Source organism: Thermobia domestica, chromosome 18 (assembly GCF_964235325.1).
Source record: "Thermobia domestica chromosome 18, izTheDome1.hap1.1, whole genome shotgun sequence".
NCBI classification, from domain to species: Eukaryota; Metazoa; Arthropoda; class Insecta; order Zygentoma; family Lepismatidae; genus Thermobia; species Thermobia domestica.
In genome coordinates, this window is record NC_137471.1 from 121395087 (window position 1) to 121413353 (window position 18267).

The following is an 18267-nucleotide window of genomic DNA, read 5'->3' on the forward strand; positions in this document are numbered from 1 at the left end:
CAAAATGGTATAAAATACTCAGCTAGTTAAGATGATCCTGCTTCGGTGTTTCAAATTAAATAGCTCAATCACATGCATTAATTTGTTTAATTGATTTTGAGTTGACACAAATTATAAGTCCTTTGTTTATTTGAATACACCAAAATGGTGCAATTGCTTTGTTTTTCTCGGTGGTACAAAACTAAATAGACCACTCAAATTCGGAGCCGGTTAAAATGGTATTTCTCAATAGTACAAAATTGAATAGGTCACCCCTTCGTTTGTTTAAATAGTACAAGATGATATAAAATATTCAGCTAGTTCATTTTTTCTCGTTGGTATAAAGAGTAGAACATCGAAATTATTCTTTCGTTACAGAAATTATGAACTTGTAAAAATGATCCTTCTTCGGTTTTTCTGATCGATACAGAAAATAGATGATTTCAGTAGTTCAAAAGTTACATAAATTCTGAGCTAGTTAAAATGGTCAAATTTCGTTTGTTTAAACAGTACATAATGAGGTAGTTAAAGTAGCTCTTCTTCTCTTTTCCGGTTGGTACAAAAGAAAATAATCCACCTAAATTTTATTCATTCTTCACTTCTTTTTTCTAGTTAGTAGAAAACTAAATATTCTATTCCTTCGTTTATTTGACTAGTACAAAATGATATAAAATTCTGAGCTAGATAAAATGGCATTTCTCGTTGGTTCAAAATTGAGTAGGTTCCCTTTGTTTCTATAAATTCTCAGCTAGTTAAAATGACATATCTTTGCTTTCTTTTTCGTTAGACTATGCAAATTAATTTTTTTGTTTATTTTGAATAACCCAAACAGGTACAGAAATTCTGAGCCAGTTACAAATGAGATTTCTGGTTGGTACAAAATTCAATAGGCCACTCAAATTTATTCCTCCTTCACTTTTTGTTTGATACAAAATTTTCCCTCGCTCAGTTTCACGAGTTATTCTGGTTTAAATATTTGAAATTTTTGGGGCATGTAGTTGCTGGTGACCAATTACTAAATGTGGAAACACCATCTCAATATGTTGCTTCGTTTACGAGTCTGATTTTTGACCTCCATGGTAAGTACCTTTAGGACATGTAGTAGTTGATGGCCTGTCACTAAAATGTGGAAACAGCACCTCAGTATGTGGATCCATTTTCGAGTTATTAGGCTTTAAGTATTTTGACCTTTGACCTCGATGGTCATTATTTTGGAACATGTAGTTGCTGGTGACAATTGCTAAATGTGGAAACACCATCTCAATATTTGACTCCGTTTCCGAGTTATTAGGTTTTTAGTGTGTTGACCTTCGACCTCGATGTTCATTATTTTGGGAACTTGTAGTACCTGATGACAAATTCCTAGATTTGGAAACACCATCTCAATATGTGTCTCCGTTTTTGAGTTATTAGGTTTTAAGTATGTTGGCCTTTGACCTCAATGGTCATTATTTTGGAGCTTGTAGTACGTGATGACCAATTACTAAATGTGGGAACACCACCTCAATATGTGGATCCGTTTCCGAGTTAATAGGTTTTAAGTATTTTGACCTTTGACCTCGATGGTCATTATTTTTGGAACTTGTAGCAGTTGATGACCAATTGCTAAATGTGGAAACACCATTTCAATATGTGGCTCCGTTTCCGAGTTATTAGGTTTTAAGTATGTTGACCTTTGACCTCGATGGTCATTACTTTGGAACTTGCAGTAGTTGATGACCAATTACTAGATTTGGAAACACCATCTCAATATGTGGATCCGTTTTCGATTTATTAGGTTTTAAGTATGTTGACCTTTGACCTCAATGATCATTATTTTGGAATTTGTAGTACCTGATGACCAATTACTAGATATGGAAACACCATCTCAATATGTGCATCCGTTTTCGAGTTATTAGGTTTTAAGTATTTTGACCTTTGACCTCGATGGTCATTACTTTGGAACTAGCAGCACTTGATGACCAATTACTAAATGTGGAAACACCATCTCAATATGTGGCTCCGTTTTCGAGTTATTCGGTTTTAAGTATGTTGACCTTTGACCTCGATGGTCATTACTTTGGAAGTTGCAGTAGTTGATGACCAATTACTAGATTTGGAAACACCATCTCAATATGTGGATCCGTTTTCGATTTATTAGGTTTTAAGTATGTTGACCTTTGACTTCAATGATCATTAGTTTGGTACTTGTAGTACCTGATGACCAATTACTAGATATGGAAACACCATCTCAATATGGGGATCCGTTTTCGAGTTATTAGGTTTTAAGTATTTTGACCTTTGACCTCGATGGTCATTACTTTGGAACTTGCAGTAGTTGATGACCAATTATTAAATGTGCAAACACCACCTCAATATGTGGCTCCGTTTTCGAGTTATTAGGTTTTAAGTATGTTGACCTTTGACCTCAATGGTTATTATTTTGAAACTTATAGTACCTGATGACCAATTACTAGATTTGGAAACACCATCTCAATATGTGGATCCGTTTTCGAGTTATTAGGTTTTAAGTATGTTGACCTTTGACCTCAATGGTCATTATTTTGGAACTTGTAGTACCTGATGACCAATTACTAGATTTCGAAACACCATCTGAATATGTGCATCCGTTTTCTATTTATTAGGTTTTAAGTATTTTGACCTTTGACCTCGATGGTCATTATTTTGGAACTTGCAGTAGTTGATGACCAATTACTAAATGTGGAAACACCACCTCAATATGTGGCTCCGTTTTCGAGTTATTAGGTTTTAAGTATGTTGACCTTTGACCTCGATGATCATTATTTTTGGAACTTGCAGTAGTTGGTGACCAATTACGAAATGTGGAAACACCACCTCAATATGTGGATCCATTTTCGAGTTATTTGTTCTTCAATTTTTGACCTTTGACTTCAGTGGTCATTATTTTGGAACTTGTAGTAGTTGGTGACCAATTACTAAATGTGGAAACACCACCTCAATATGTGGATCCATTTTCGAGTTATTTGCGTTTCAATTTTTGACCTTTGACCTCGGTGGTCATTATTTTGGAACTTGTAGTAGTTGATGACCAATTACTAAATGTGGAAACACCACCTCAATATGTGGCTCCTTTTCGAGCTATTAGGTTTTAACTATGTTGAGCTTTGACCTCAATGGTTATTATTTTGAAACTTATAGTACCTGATGACCAATTACTAGATTTGGAAACACCATCTCAATATGTGGATCCGTTTTCGAGTTATTAGGTTTTAAGTATGTTGACCTTTGACCTCAATGGTCATTATTTTGGAACTTGTAGTACCTGATGACCAATTACTAGATTTCGAAACACCATCTGAATATGTGCATCCGTTTTCGATTTATTAGGTTTTAAGTATTTTGACCTTTGACCTCGATGGTCATTATTTTGGAACTTGCAGTAGTTGATGACCAATTACTAAATGTGGAAACGCCACCTCAATATGTGGCTCCGTTTTCGAGTTATTAGGTTTTAAGTATGTTGACCTTTGACCTCGATGGTCATTATTTTTGGAACTTGCAGTAGTTGGTGACCAATTACGAAATGTGGAAACACCACCTCAATATGTGGATCCATTTTCGAGTTATTTGTTCTTCAATTTTTGACCTTTGACTTCAGTGGTCATTATTTTGGAACTTGTAGTAGTTGGTGACCAATTACTAAATGTGGAAACACCACCTCAATATGTGGATCCATTTTCGAGTTATTTGCGTTTCAATTTTTGACCTTTGACCTCGGTGGTCATTATTTTGGAACTTGTAGTAGTTGATGACCAGAATTTGGAAACACCACCTCAATATGTGGATCCGTTTTCGAGTTGTTAGGTTTTAAGTATTTTGACCTTTGACCTAGATGGCCACTAATTTTGGGGACATGCAGTAATTGACGAATGATATGTTACACAGGAGTTGATAAAAGGGAACGAGTACACCCCCTTATTACATATGAGTGCTTTTAAATTATTTGTTCGTAATGTCTGATTATTATCTGCTATGTTCAAATAGGGGTTGAAAAAAGTGGTCATAAAAGAGAACGAATACAGCCCTAAAAATGATCATAAAAGGGAATGAATACATCCCTGCTATGTGTTTGTAGTCTTATGTATTATCTGCTCTTCTATGTGTTCGTAGTCTCAGTGTAATTTCTTTTATGTTAAAGTAGGGGTTCGAAAATATGCTCATAAAAGGGAACGAGTACGCCCTTGCTATGTTACGTACTCTTATGTGTTATCTGCTCTTCTATGCGTTCGTCTTTTATGTTAAAATAAGTGTTGAAAAATAAACCATACTCTTGTGTTAGCTCTGCTATGTTACATATTCTTATGTCATTTCTGTTATGTTAAAATAGGGGTTGGAAATTAATACATACTCGTTTACTAGTTCTGCTATGTTTCATTAGGGTGGAAAATATGTTCATAGAAGGAAACGATGCTATGTTACGTAGTCTTATATATTATCTGCTCTGCTGTGATAAAATGTTCAAATAGGGGTTGAAAAAGTGATCATAAAAGGGAACGAGTCCACCCCTAAAAAATGCTCATAGAAGGGAATGAGTTCACCCCTGCTATGTTACGTAGTCTTATGTATTATCTGCTATGTTCAAATAGGGGTTGAAAAAGTGATCATAAAAGACAACGAATATTATGTATTCTCTGCTATGTTAAAATAGGGGTTGGTTGTAAAATAAGCCATACTCTTGTATTAGCTCTGCTATGTTACATAGTCTTATGCTAAGGGGTTGAAAACGAATACACCCTTGCTATGTTACGTAGTCTTCTGCTCTTCTATGTGTTCGTGGTCTTATGTGTTACCTGCTATGTTAAAATAGTGCTATGTGCTATCTGCTCTCCTATGTGTTCGTAATCTTATGTGTTATCTGCTATGTTCAAATAGGGGTTAGAATAATACACCCTTGCTATGTTACGTAGTCTCTTCTGTGTGTTCGTATTCTTATGGAATTTCTGTTATGTTAAAATAGTGCTATGTGTTATCTGCTCTTCTATGTGTTCGTAATCTTATGTGTTATCTGCTATGTTCAAATAGGGGTTGAAAAAGTGATCATAAAAGGGAACGAGTTCACTCTTGCTATGTTACGTAGTCTCTGCTATGTGTTATCTGCTCTTCTATGTGTTCGTAATCTTATGTGTTATCTGCTATGTTCAATTAGGGGTGGAAAATATGCTCATAAAAGAGAACGAGTACACCCCTTAAAATATGCTCATAAAAGGGAACGAGTACACCCCCTAAAAAGTGCTCATAAAAGGGAATGAATACACTTCTAACATGGAGGTCGTAAAAGACCATGGGTTGACGGGGCGTGGGTCATAGCGTATCGTGAGACAGTGGAAAATTGAGTCCTTGCTCTCAGGAAACCCTGGAAAAAAGGCGATTTTTCAGCTACCGGGGGTCAAGTGTCGACCACCTACTAATGGTGTCCACCACGAACTTTTATAACCTGGGATCGAACGAGGTCGATCTCGCACTAGAAGTAAGCGCTCTATCACTAAGCCATCGTGACCCTACTTTGGAGAAAGCACTATGATTCTGACCGAAGTATCGGTCTAGAAAATATTGTGTGTGATAAACCAATATAACTTACTAGAAGTACAAATAGTCAGAATGTGGAACTTCTTTCGTTCGGGTCGAATGATTTTCGATAAGTACCTCGCATATGATAAATAATACAAAATATCTGCAACGTGAGAACAGCAGCCAACAGTTTTGTTCACGAAAACCGAAATTGTTCCAATATTGGACGGAAACAGTGATGAGGATTAATTTCTTTCTATTCATTCTTTATTTGATCATATTAAACACACATATACAGTAATACCATTGAAACAAACTAAACACATGAATAGCTATTAACAACAGGCATATTATTAACCAACTGTTACAAAAAAAACAAGAACAATTACTAAAGAAAGATCTATATGTATCACAGAACATTGATTATGTGCACAATTAACACAAAATGCGGGAATGTATAACTTCAGTTGATGTACAGCAGTGGTGTAGCCAAAGGAGGTGTGAACATGCTCGAGAATCCCCTTCATCCTCAGAGACCAATTACCGTTAAGACAAAAAATACTTGTTATCATAAGATTCCAATGTTATAACAACTCCATCTCCTTCCCCATTCAAAGGTATTGGTTATCCTAGTGGTGTACGGTGTGTATCATACGTATACCACATAGATGCTGACCTATGTATCCTCGTCGCCATAAGTGCCTTTACATCGCAGTGACGGGTATGTGACCGCGCAATACTCCAAGGAAGGGATGGTTGTATAAGAATTTGTGATTAATTTTGAAGAGTTTTTATTTTGACTAGGGAATTAACATAGGTGAAGGGAGTAAAGACACAGATTTGAAGCATCAGTTCACTGCTATTGAAGCATCAGTGCACGAAAAGATTCGTATTCTCAGTTTTTCTATTTATTGTTTTATATGTTAAGTTAAACACCACAATATGTATCACTGATATCGCAGATCGTATTATTTTTTAAAATCGTGTTTGTAACCTATTGTCAAAACATTCACCTCCAGACATGATGTAGAGAGAAGAGAAAGAGATACGACATCTGTAATATATGTATATGTGATTCACTAAGTAACTGTAGAAATTAGTTAAAGGACAGATAAGAGAGCGAAAAGGAGCTCTGGAAGTCTGAACTTTTTAGAAACGTCCTAGATAGGTGAAAATATAGTTAAAAATTGCCAAAGGTATCATGTAAATTACCTCTCTTTTCTTATATTCTAGTATACTTTTCCTTTCACATCCAAACATCTCTATTCAGAATTACGAGATAAAGGTGGAGAGAGAAACATTCCCATTTCAAGAATTATATCAGGAAAAAAATCTTTTGACTTAGACTAGATTCGAACTCGCAACCCTTGCATCCATGGCTCAGCGCTCTACCGATTGAGCTAACAACTACTCTTGGAAAAGCCAGATTTCTACAACTACCGGTTGCTGAATGGTGTGTATTAACCAAGTTTGCCGAGATAATTGCTTCATATAGCTATAATAACAATAATAATAATAATAATAATAATAATAATAATAATAATAATAATAATAATAATAATAATAATAATAATAATAATAATAAAGGAGAAGAAGAACAGGATCTAAAAAGTCACATATGTTAAAAGTTTGACGTGCAGAGTAAGTCCTAATATGAGATTTTATTAATTATATATAATAAATGTAAGCGTGGTTTATTCGTGCGTGCTACTCAAACTGCGCAACTCGCTACCTAGTCCCATAAGGGTTGTACGCTTATGGTATAGTAGCCTAGCGTCCTCCAACCGTGAAGAATGTTTCTGTTTGAACCTATGCGTGCCCAAAGAGGAAGGAGATTGAAAGAAAGAAAAGTGGTTTAGAAATTATGCAAACGTAGAATATCTCACGAGGTGAGGTGATATAGAATTCAGCGTGTCTTTCAGCTACTACTCTATACAAGACGTGCATCTATGACTTAACGTGGAACCCGAACCACACGACTCCTGACGGGAATCGAAACCCATATCACCTCTAGTTCTATCATGGGAGAGACAGGAACATGTAAAAATAATCGAAAATTTCTTCTATCTTTCTGATAAAGAAAACAAAGTTGATACCAGATATAAATAACGAAAAAACATATGAATTTAAATGTAAAATTTGAGTCCAAAATACCCACTTATAAACAACTGCTGAATTTTAGAAAATAAAGACATGTAAATTGAAGTTATGTGATTAACTTGGAGCTTCAAAAACCAACACCCAGAAACCGCTGTGTAAAGTCTAACTGATGCAAATTTTTTTATTGCATAACTTGCTTTCGGCTAGGCGGGGAGTCCGCCCCCAGACGCTTGCATTTGCTCTTTCTCCGACTTCTCACTTCTCATATCCCTAAGACCTCTGATCTTAAGTGGTTTCGAGATATGGCTATCTTATTGTAACAATTTCAACTTCCAACTTTGACTTCCTGATGTTTTTCTTCTAACCGTAATATATATATATATATATATATATATATATATATATATATATATATATATATATATATATATATATATATATATATATATATAACGCTGAAATACATCTTTAATCAAGATGTTTCTACTCTTAAGGGATTTTGGAATATGGCCAATCTATTTTACCAATTACAATTTAAACCTTTTTTTTCTAAGGAAAAATGAAAAAACGCAGAAACATGTCTTTAATTGTTTTACTTGCAAAACCTAAACACTAATTTTCATTCCCGGCGGGAGCTCATGTATTTCGAATTCCACGTTAATCAGTAGGTTAACGTTTCATATAGCTTCGCTACTGAATGGGACGTTAAACTCAAAATCAACTCAACCAATTTTCATGTCAATAACCTTAACGATTTTCGAGTTATGACCATCCAATTATAACAATTGTAACTTTACCCTATTTTCTTCCTTTCTAGGGCAAATATCATAAAAACGCTTACATACATATCTAATTATTTTAAATGAGAAGTCCATATACCAAATTTCATGTCGTTAACACTCAAAGATTCCAAGGTATGGGCATTTTAAGATAATTGCCACTCCTCTTTCTCCCTTTTCCCTTCAAATTTCCAAATATTCTTCTTTTAGTGGAACCTTACATTACAAATCATATGCCCTTTCTAAACTTCAAGCAGTGTTGGGTAAGTTACTTGTAAAAATGTAACGCGTTACAAGTTACTTTACTTTCTCTTAAAATGTAACGCGCTAGTAACGCGTTACATGCCCCCAAAAAGTAACTGTTACTTTACTTCGAAAGTAACGCGTTACTAACGCGTTACTTTTAGGTCCGAAACTTTAAAAATGTGGAAAAAATTATGACTTCAATTTTCCGTACTACTATTACTACCGCTATTATTATTATTATTATTATTATTGCATGTTCTGAATCGCTTTATGTAAATGCAAGGACAAATTTTTACTTGATATATGAACATTTTCATATAATGTAACATTGATAAAATGCCATACTGCGTTACTCGTAGGGATGAGCACGAGCGAGTTCGAGCGGGTTTTATTTGACACTCGATTCGACTAGAAACAGACATCTTTAAGCTCGAGCCGAGAATTCGACTCGAAAAATTTCCATCAAATCGACTCGCATTGGGATCGAGTTCCGAGTCGACTCGAGCCAAATCCGGTGTGTAGTTTCGAGGACATTCTTCAAGTATATTACATAGACAGTGTAATTCTTATCAGTCACACTACAACTACTACTACAACTTGTATTATTATTATTATTATAATAACACTGTATATAAAAAGAAAGATACGCAGTTTGTAAAATCTTTAAGTTTTACGTCCCACGCTTATGCCGGTGAGGCTAAAGGAGAAAGTGATAATGAGAGATGAGTGAAAATGGTGGAATGAAGAAAGTGGGAGGAAACGAGAGAACCCCGAGAAAACCCACGAGCACGGTGTTTGTCCACCACAAAGTTCACTTGGCGGGAGCTGGGATCGAACCCGGGACCCCAAGCACCAGAGGTGAACGCTCTACCACTATGCCCTTAGCAGAGCTGAGCTGATTTTGAGTTTAACATCCCGTTCAGCAGCGAGGCTATATGATATGTAGACCTACTGGTTAACGTGGAATCCGAATCACACGAGCTCCCACCGGGAATCGAACCTGGGTCTCCCACGCCAAACGCACGTACGCTAAGCTTGTGCCCTTAGTTTTATGAAATTTACCAAATGAATGAATATCTACATATTTTAACACAGTATATGAGTTCTTTGCTATATTGCTTTTGTAGTAATATTTTTGTCATTAATTTGCTTTATTATGTATCTTTCTATATAAAATAACAAGTTCTGGCTGGCTGATTGATCAACGCTAGGCCAAACCGCTTAAGCTAGAAACTTGAAGTCAGTGTTGGGAAGTAACGTAACGCAAGTAACGCGTTACTTGTAACGCGTTACTTTTTAAGTAACGTTTCCTAGTAACGCGTTACATTTTTTTAAAAGTAACTGTAACGGTAACGCGTTACAAATTTTTAAGTAACGTACCTAGTTTGCGTTACGTTTTTCGCGTTACATTTCGGATGAGTAACTACAATATATGTATTTTTTTTTACGGAAACGTTTCTTTCCTGTAAGTGAATTTCTCAGAATGAAACAATCGAGCATGAACTACGTATGTCAGTGACTGACAGTCACAACACACAGAGAAACAGATAAGTTTGTAGTGCCACTTGCTGTTTTTTGAAGATGAGGACAGCCTTAAGGAAATCACGTGTACTGATTGCAAGCACCTGGAAGATTTTGTCTATGTAATATACTTGAAGAATGTCCTCGAAACTACACACCGGATTTGGCTCGAGTCGACTCGGAACTCGATCCCAATGCGAGTCGATTTGATGGAAATTTTTCGAGTCGAATTCTCGGCTCGAGCTTAAAGATGTCTGTTTCTAGTCGAATCGAGTGTCAAATAAAACCCGCTCGAACTCGCTCGTGCTCATCCCTACGAGTAACGCAGTATGGCATTTTATCAATGTTACATTATATGAAAATGTTCATATATCAAGTAAAAATTTGTCCTTGCATTTACATAAAGCGATTCAGAACATGCAATAATAATAATAATAATAATAGCGGTAGTAATAGTAGTACGGAAAATTGAAGTCATAATTTTTTCCACATTTTTAAAGTTTCGGACCTAAAAGTAACGCGTTAGTAACGCGTTACTTTCGAAGTAAAGTAACAGTTACTTTTTGGGGGCATGTAACGCGTTACTAGCGCGTTACATTTTAAGAGAAAGTAAAGTAACTTGTAACGCGTTACATTTTTACAAGTAACTTACCCAACACTGCTTGAAGTTTAGAAAGGGCATATGATTTGTAATGTAAGGTTCCACTAAAAGAAGAATATTTGGAAATTTGAAGGGAAAAGGGAGAAAGAGGAGTGGCAATTATCTTAAAATGCCCATACCTTGGAATCTTTGAGTGTTAACGACATGAAATTTGGTATATGGACTTCTCATTTAAAATAATTAGATATGTATGTAAGCGTTTTTATGATATTTGCCCTAGAAAGGAAGAAAATAGGGTAAAGTTACAATTGTTATAATTGGATGGTCATAACTCGAAAATCGTTAAGGTTATTGACATGAAAATTGGTTGAGTTGATTTTGAGTTTAACGTCCCATTCAGTAGCGAAGCTATATGAAACGTTAACCTACTGATTAACGTGGAATTCGAAATACATGAGCTCCCGCCGGGAATGAAAATTGGTGTTTAGGTTTTGCAAGTAAAACAATTAAAGACATGTTTCTGCGTTTTTTCATTTTTCCTTAGAAAAAAAAGGTTTAAATTGTAATTGGTAAAATAGATTGGCCATATTCCAAAATCCCTTAAGAGTAGAAACATCTTGATTAAAGATGTATTTCAGCGTTATATATATATATATATATATATATATATATATATATATATATATATATATATATATATATATATATATATATATATATATATATATTACGGTTAGAAGAAAAACAGCAGGAAGTCAAAGTTGGGAGTTGAAATTGTTACAATAAGATAGCCATATCTCGAAACCACTTAAGATCAGAGGTCTTAGGGATATGAGAAGTGAGAGGTCGGAGAAAGAGCAAATGCAAGCGTCTGGGGGCGGACTCCCCGCCTAGCCGAAAGCAAGTTATGCAATAAAAAAATTTGCATCAGTTAGACTTTACACAGCGGTTTCTGGGTGTTGGTTTTTGAAGCTCCAAGTTAATCACATAACTTCAATTTACATGTCTTTATTTTCTAAAATTCAGCAGTTGTTTATAAGTGGGTATTTTGGACTCAAATTTTACATTTAAATTTATATGTTTTTTCGTTATTTATATCTGGTATCAACTTTGTTTTCTTTATCAGAAAGATAGAAGAAATTTTCGATTATTTTTACATGTTCCTGTCTCTCCCATGATAGAACTAGAGGTGATATGGGTTTCGATTCCCGTCAGGAGTCGTGTGGTTCGGGTTCCACGTTAAGTCATAGATGCACGTCTTGTATAGAGTAGTAGCTGAAAGACACGCTGAATTCTATATCACCTCACCTCGTGAGATATTCTACGTTTGCATAATTTCTAAACCACTTTTCTTTCTTTCAATCTCCTTCCTCTTTGGGCACGCATAGGTTCAAACAGAAACATTCTTCACGGTTGGAGGACGCTAGGCTACTATACCATAAGCGTACAACCCTTATGGGACTAGGTAGCGAGTTGCGCAGTTTGAGTAGCACGCACGAATAAACCACGCTTACATTTATTATATATAATTAATAAAATCTCATATTAGGACTTACTCTGCACGTCAAACTTTTAACATATGTGACTTTTTAGATCCTGTTCTTCTTCTCCTTTATTATTATTATTATTATTATTATTATTATTATTATTATTATTATTATTATTATTATTATTATTATTATTATTATTATTATTATTGTTATTATAGCTATATGAAGCAATTATCTCGGCAAACTTGGTTAATACACACCATTCAGCAACCGGTAGTTGTAGAAATCTGGCTTTTCCAAGAGTAGTTGTTAGCTCAATCGGTAGAGCGCTGAGCCATGGATGCAAGGGTTGCGAGTTCGAATCTAGTCTAAGTCAAAAGATTTTTTTCCTGATATAATTCTTGAAATGGGAATGTTTCTCTCTCCACCTTTATCTCGTAATTCTGAATAGAGATGTTTGGATGTGAAAGGAAAAGTATACTAGAATATAAGAAAAGAGAGGTAATTTACATGATACCTTTGGCAATTTTTAACTATATTTTCACCTATCTAGGACGTTTCTAAAAAGTTCAGACTTCCAGAGCTCCTTTTCGCTCTCTTATCTGTCCTTTAACTAATTTCTACAGTTACTTAGTGAATCACATATACATATATTACAGATGTCGTATCTCTTTCTCTTCTCTCTACATCATGTCTGGAGGTGAATGTTTTGACAATAGGTTACAAACACGATTTTAAAAAATAATACGATCTGCGATATCAGTGATACATATTGTGGTGTTTAACTTAACATATAAAACAATAAATAGAAAAACTGAGAATACGAATCTTTTCGTGCACTGATGCTTCAATAGCAGTGAACTGATGCTTCAAATCTGTGTCTTTACTCCCTTCACCTATGTTAATTCCCTAGTCAAAATAAAAACTCTTCAAAATTAATCACAAATTCTTATACAACCATCCCTTCCTTGGAGTATTGCGCGGTCACATACCCGTCACTGCGATGTAAAGGCACTTATGGCGACGAGGATACATTTGCCTTTTTTCACTATGAGGTACACTTGCGAACAAAATGAAAACAATATATGTTGTTAGAGACCCTCTCAAAAAAAAGCTGGCAAAAAATTGTGGGTGTCCCAGTTAATCTTCTACTATTTTTTTTAAATTTCAAAAAAATACCAATTTTTAACCTCAAAATATTAAAAAAATATATATTTTCCGACTTTTTTCTTGCTGAGAACACCTAACATCTTTTTTTTTTCATGCAAATCAGTTGAACCGTTTAGGAGAGAAAAAACATCAATTTTTCTTCCCCCGTCCTAACACCCTCTAAAAGCGCTTGGGGTGCTGAAAGTTTTGGAAACCGAGTTTCTCATAAATGTTGATCGACTGTAAATTTGGTGCAGATATGCTTGGGGGAGTTTTCACACCCTTATTCCGCTAAGCCCTTTTTTCCAAAGTAACTGTAACGGTAACGCGTTACAAATTTCTAAGGAATATACCTAGTTTGCTTTAGTTTCTTTTGTTTTACATTTCGGACGAGTATTTATAATATGTGTTTTTCCGGAAACAAATCTTTGTTTTCTTTCCTGTTGTAAATCTCTTAGAATGGAGCAATGGAGCATGAACTGTCAGTGACCAACAGTCACCGACACACAAAGAAACAGATAAGATCTTAGGGCCACTTGCTGGTTTCAGAAGGGAAGTATAACCTCAGGGAAATCACGTGTACTGATTGCAAGCCAAGCACCTGGAAGATTTTGTAGTAGATTTTTACAGCTCTAAATCAATACATTCAGTGAGTGAACTGCAAGTGCAATGATAATCTAGCTTTCCTTAACAAAAATATTTGAAAAGGGCCATTCCACGCGAAAGTGAGCCTGAACCCAAATTTTCGAAAACTGTCAAAACCAATGCATTTTTACGTATATATGAAGTAAATAGAACGAAATTTACTTTTTCACAAAGAAAAACTTATTTATACTTAGAATTCACGTAAAATTTTAAGTCTAAGTTGTGAATTTGTAACATGTCAGCTGCGAGAAAATTTTTATTCTTGTTATCGGCAACATTTTACGGTATATTGTGCAAGTTTAGCTGAAGTAACTTCGAGCTATTCAAGATGCTTCTTTTTGCTACAAGCTGCAGTTGAAAAAGTGTTTACAGGATAAAAATTGTTTATAATATCATTAAAGGTATTAACGTCAACTTGAGTGTCCTGCCCGTGACAGAAAACTACCAAAAGTTATTGTACTGAATAAACGAATTTGAGAATGTGGTTCGTACTTAGTAGAAGTAACAATTTGCACGTGTACTTCACATTTACCAAATTTTGGACTAATGCTAACAATATATTTCGATTTATTTCAATTTGAAAACTTGTCCTGCCCGTGACAGTGAGCATGCCACTGGTAGGATAGTTTGTGTACATTGGTTATTCATAATAGAAAATGATTCCAAGTGTACTAAAATAAAGTTTTCTAAGCATGAACATTATTTACTTAAATAGAGGATTATCTATTACTTTCAGTATGATGTTTTAACTTAAAATAAGTGTCATATAAATATTATCATTAGCGTCACCTTTCTGTTTCAAGGGAGTAGTAGATGGGATTGGAGTACGTACAAAACGACCAGTATGGAACTTTGTGAAACAAAAGAAAGTAATTGTAGAATGTGCTATTGATTTCGTAGCAGCTTTAAGCTCTACGTTTCAAAATATATCTATTTTACTACTATCATCAGCAGAAATTGAAAAAAAAAGACATTTTGAATAAAAGACGGGAAAATGCTCTTGTCAATTGAATGTCCCCAATCAAAACAGTTTTTTTTTCTGCAATTTGACAGCGACAGATTTTTCTTACGTGCATTTCGATCAAGTAATACCTTTGATACCAGCAGTAATGTGCCCCGGGGGGAGGGGCGAGAGGGGTGACGGCCCCGGGCGTCAAAGTAAGGGGCGCAAAATTCAGGAGGAATATATATATATATAATGGAAGAAAAACAGTATTAAAAAGTGCTCAAAATCAAGGAAAAGCAGGGTTTATTTTTGAAAATTTTCTTACGCGTCGCGCCAACCATGGTGACGCTTTGCGGCTGATCTGTCGACCTCACTCGTATTTACAGGAGCGCCGTCGCGACGCGTCGTATACTCTCGCCCCGGGCGCTGATTTTCCACGGCACGGACACTGAATACCAGCACCTGTTTTTTACTGTTAGACAGTGTTTTGTACGAATTTCCCTACAAGGTGGGTGTAAATGGGTAAATAAAACCATTTCCTAAAGTGTAGGTGGTGAGAAATAAGTGTACGGCAAATTATTATTTTTATGTGATAAAAGCGAGCCTCAAGTAAAGTAAATATAATTATTTGTGTAAAATGCTATAACAGAACAGCAGAAATTGACTTATTTTCGTATTTATTTCATTTTTGAAATCATTCTTATTGAGATGTTGTGTGTTGATTCACACGGTGTCCTGCCCGTGACAACCGTGTGTCCTGCCCGTGACACAGTAAAGTTTAGTTTATTCATTAAATAAATATTTGGCAAATTTCTCTTACGTGAAGTTTGTTAAAAAAATTCATCATTTATACATTTCCGTTTAAATAAAAACATTTTGAGCTAAGAATTCACAGAGTTTTGTAACATTCACTTGGTGTGTCAAAAGTCACTTCTCTCTTTTGTCCCCACCCGTGACAGACGTTTAGCAATTAATATTTTCTACTCTAAACAGGAAAAAATACTGAAAACATCAGCTACATGTACTCCTAAGTCTGTACTGCTCATATATCATACAATTAGCAGAATTTATGTTGTACTTCTAGAAATATACAACTTCAAAGCATCAAAAATGTAGTGTAAATGTCCTGCCCGTGACGATGGAATGGCCCAGAAAATACTTTTTGTTAAAAGCTGAGGATTAGGACATAATTTAAAAGTAAAATGTCTAAAGTGTACCGGCGGGAAATATTTATCAATAGGCAGGAGTTGGTCTACATATTTGAAGAAACATCTGAAGTTTTTTTATTATTATTATTTCTAGAGTATACCGAAACAGTACCCACACAAGCATTGCGGATAAAGCTATTGTCCAAATGTTAATATTTTTTTTACACGTGCTCTTACTAATACTATATTAATACTTTATTCAATACTTCATTCTTGTTTAGTGCTATTCTGATTATACTTATGGAGATTTGTTTATATGGAGAGATATGGAGAAAAAAGATTTCATTTTCTCTAGAGATTAAAAAAATGAAATGTATATTGAGTGTAGGTGAAGTAGGAAGTGTCGAAGTAGGTGAAGTAATATGTCGATTGGTTATCGTGACAATAATATAGTGATTTTCTACTATATACTCTTTCAACTTGAATAAGTAGGTTTTAAGTTAATCATCGAAACGTAAAAACTTTGACTTAAAAATATTCTAAAATGTTTTATAGGATATGATTATCCTTATAAATCAATAATTAAGAATCGCGGTTAATATATACAGTGGCGTATTTACGATTTTGTTTCGGAGGGCTTTGCCTGAAAATGTGAAAATTCTGCAAGATATTACATATACTTTACTATAGTAAGTAAGATTTTGGGGGTCTTAAGCCTGGAAGCCCCCCTAAATACGCCACTGTATATATATAAACTTTTCAAAATATTTTTATTTGTAAATAAACATGTTTATAATATGCTATAGCAACTACTAATAGTGAAACACAGACACTGTAAAAAAAATCCCACAATTTTTGGATCTAAATATCCAATATATTTCAATCAAAAATTTTCTTGTATGCCTTACATCTGGAGAACTACATATAACTAACTAACTAACTCTATGGCGTATGGAACCCGGAGGTTCAATCCCAGATAGCAAAAATGACTTGCAACAAACTTGCAGGAGATTTGCAATTCAAGTCTGGCAAACTTGCAGCAGACTTGTGATGGAAGTCTGCAAGTTTGATGCAAGTTTAATGCAAACTTCCTAGTTGACGCTCTTCGAACTTGCAGCACGCCTGCAGTGCAAATGTGTGGTAAGTTTGAAAAGCAAGTTTCTACCTGCACTGCAAGTGCACAGCAAGTTGGCAGCAAGCTAGTCCAGGTTTGACGCAAGTCTCAGCAAGTATATCACGTGCACTGCAAGTGCACAACAAGTTTGGCAGCAAGTTTGTGTAGGTTAAAAGCAAGTCTCTGCAAGGATACGACTTGCACTGCAGGTCCCTAACAAGTCTACAGCAAGTTTGTAGTAAGTATTCTGCAAGTATATACTTGCATTGCAAGGCTACAGCAGGTTTTCATCAAGTGATTGTAGTAAGTCTTCTGCAGGTATATACTTGTATTGCAAGTCTACTGCAAGTATGTGGATCTTAGCATAGCAAGCCTGCAGCAAGCACTTTACTTCCTCTGCAAGTCTTCTGCTATTGATAGCACATTGAAGGATGCATTAGCGAGTACAGCTTGCACTTTCATTGCAGAAGAAAAGTGCATTATTTTGCTATAATACAAATTTACCACTTGGCGAGACCAAGTGATGTACTTGTAAAAGAAATAATAAAACATGCATTTTTCTTTTACAATGGAAAGTCTAGGCCGCGAAGGTTAATGCTCATCTCGCCACTGCCTGGTGACTTACACATGACTTATGGAATTGAAACGCTTGCAGAAGGTACTGCATGCAAACTTACACTCATAAAGAATCCAATTGATATCAAAGAAAATGACAATATGGCCTAAAATTCTGCAACAGCAAAATGTGACAAAATAATCTAAAAATTCTTTTGCTGTAACCGTGAAAAATCAAGTTATTATTTGTATCTGCATTGTGGTTCGTTAAAACAGTTTTAACATGTGTGTAAGCTTCCTGATTATAGCAGTTATAATCCAACCACATGGAATTCCTCGACAAAACTATAACTAAACGCTAGTGCATAAACCTTGATCTTCTGTGAATGGATGCATCAATAAGACTCTAGAATACCCCCCCCTCTTTTTTTTTATACCTTTGATGTTGAAAAAGCTCACCCTAGA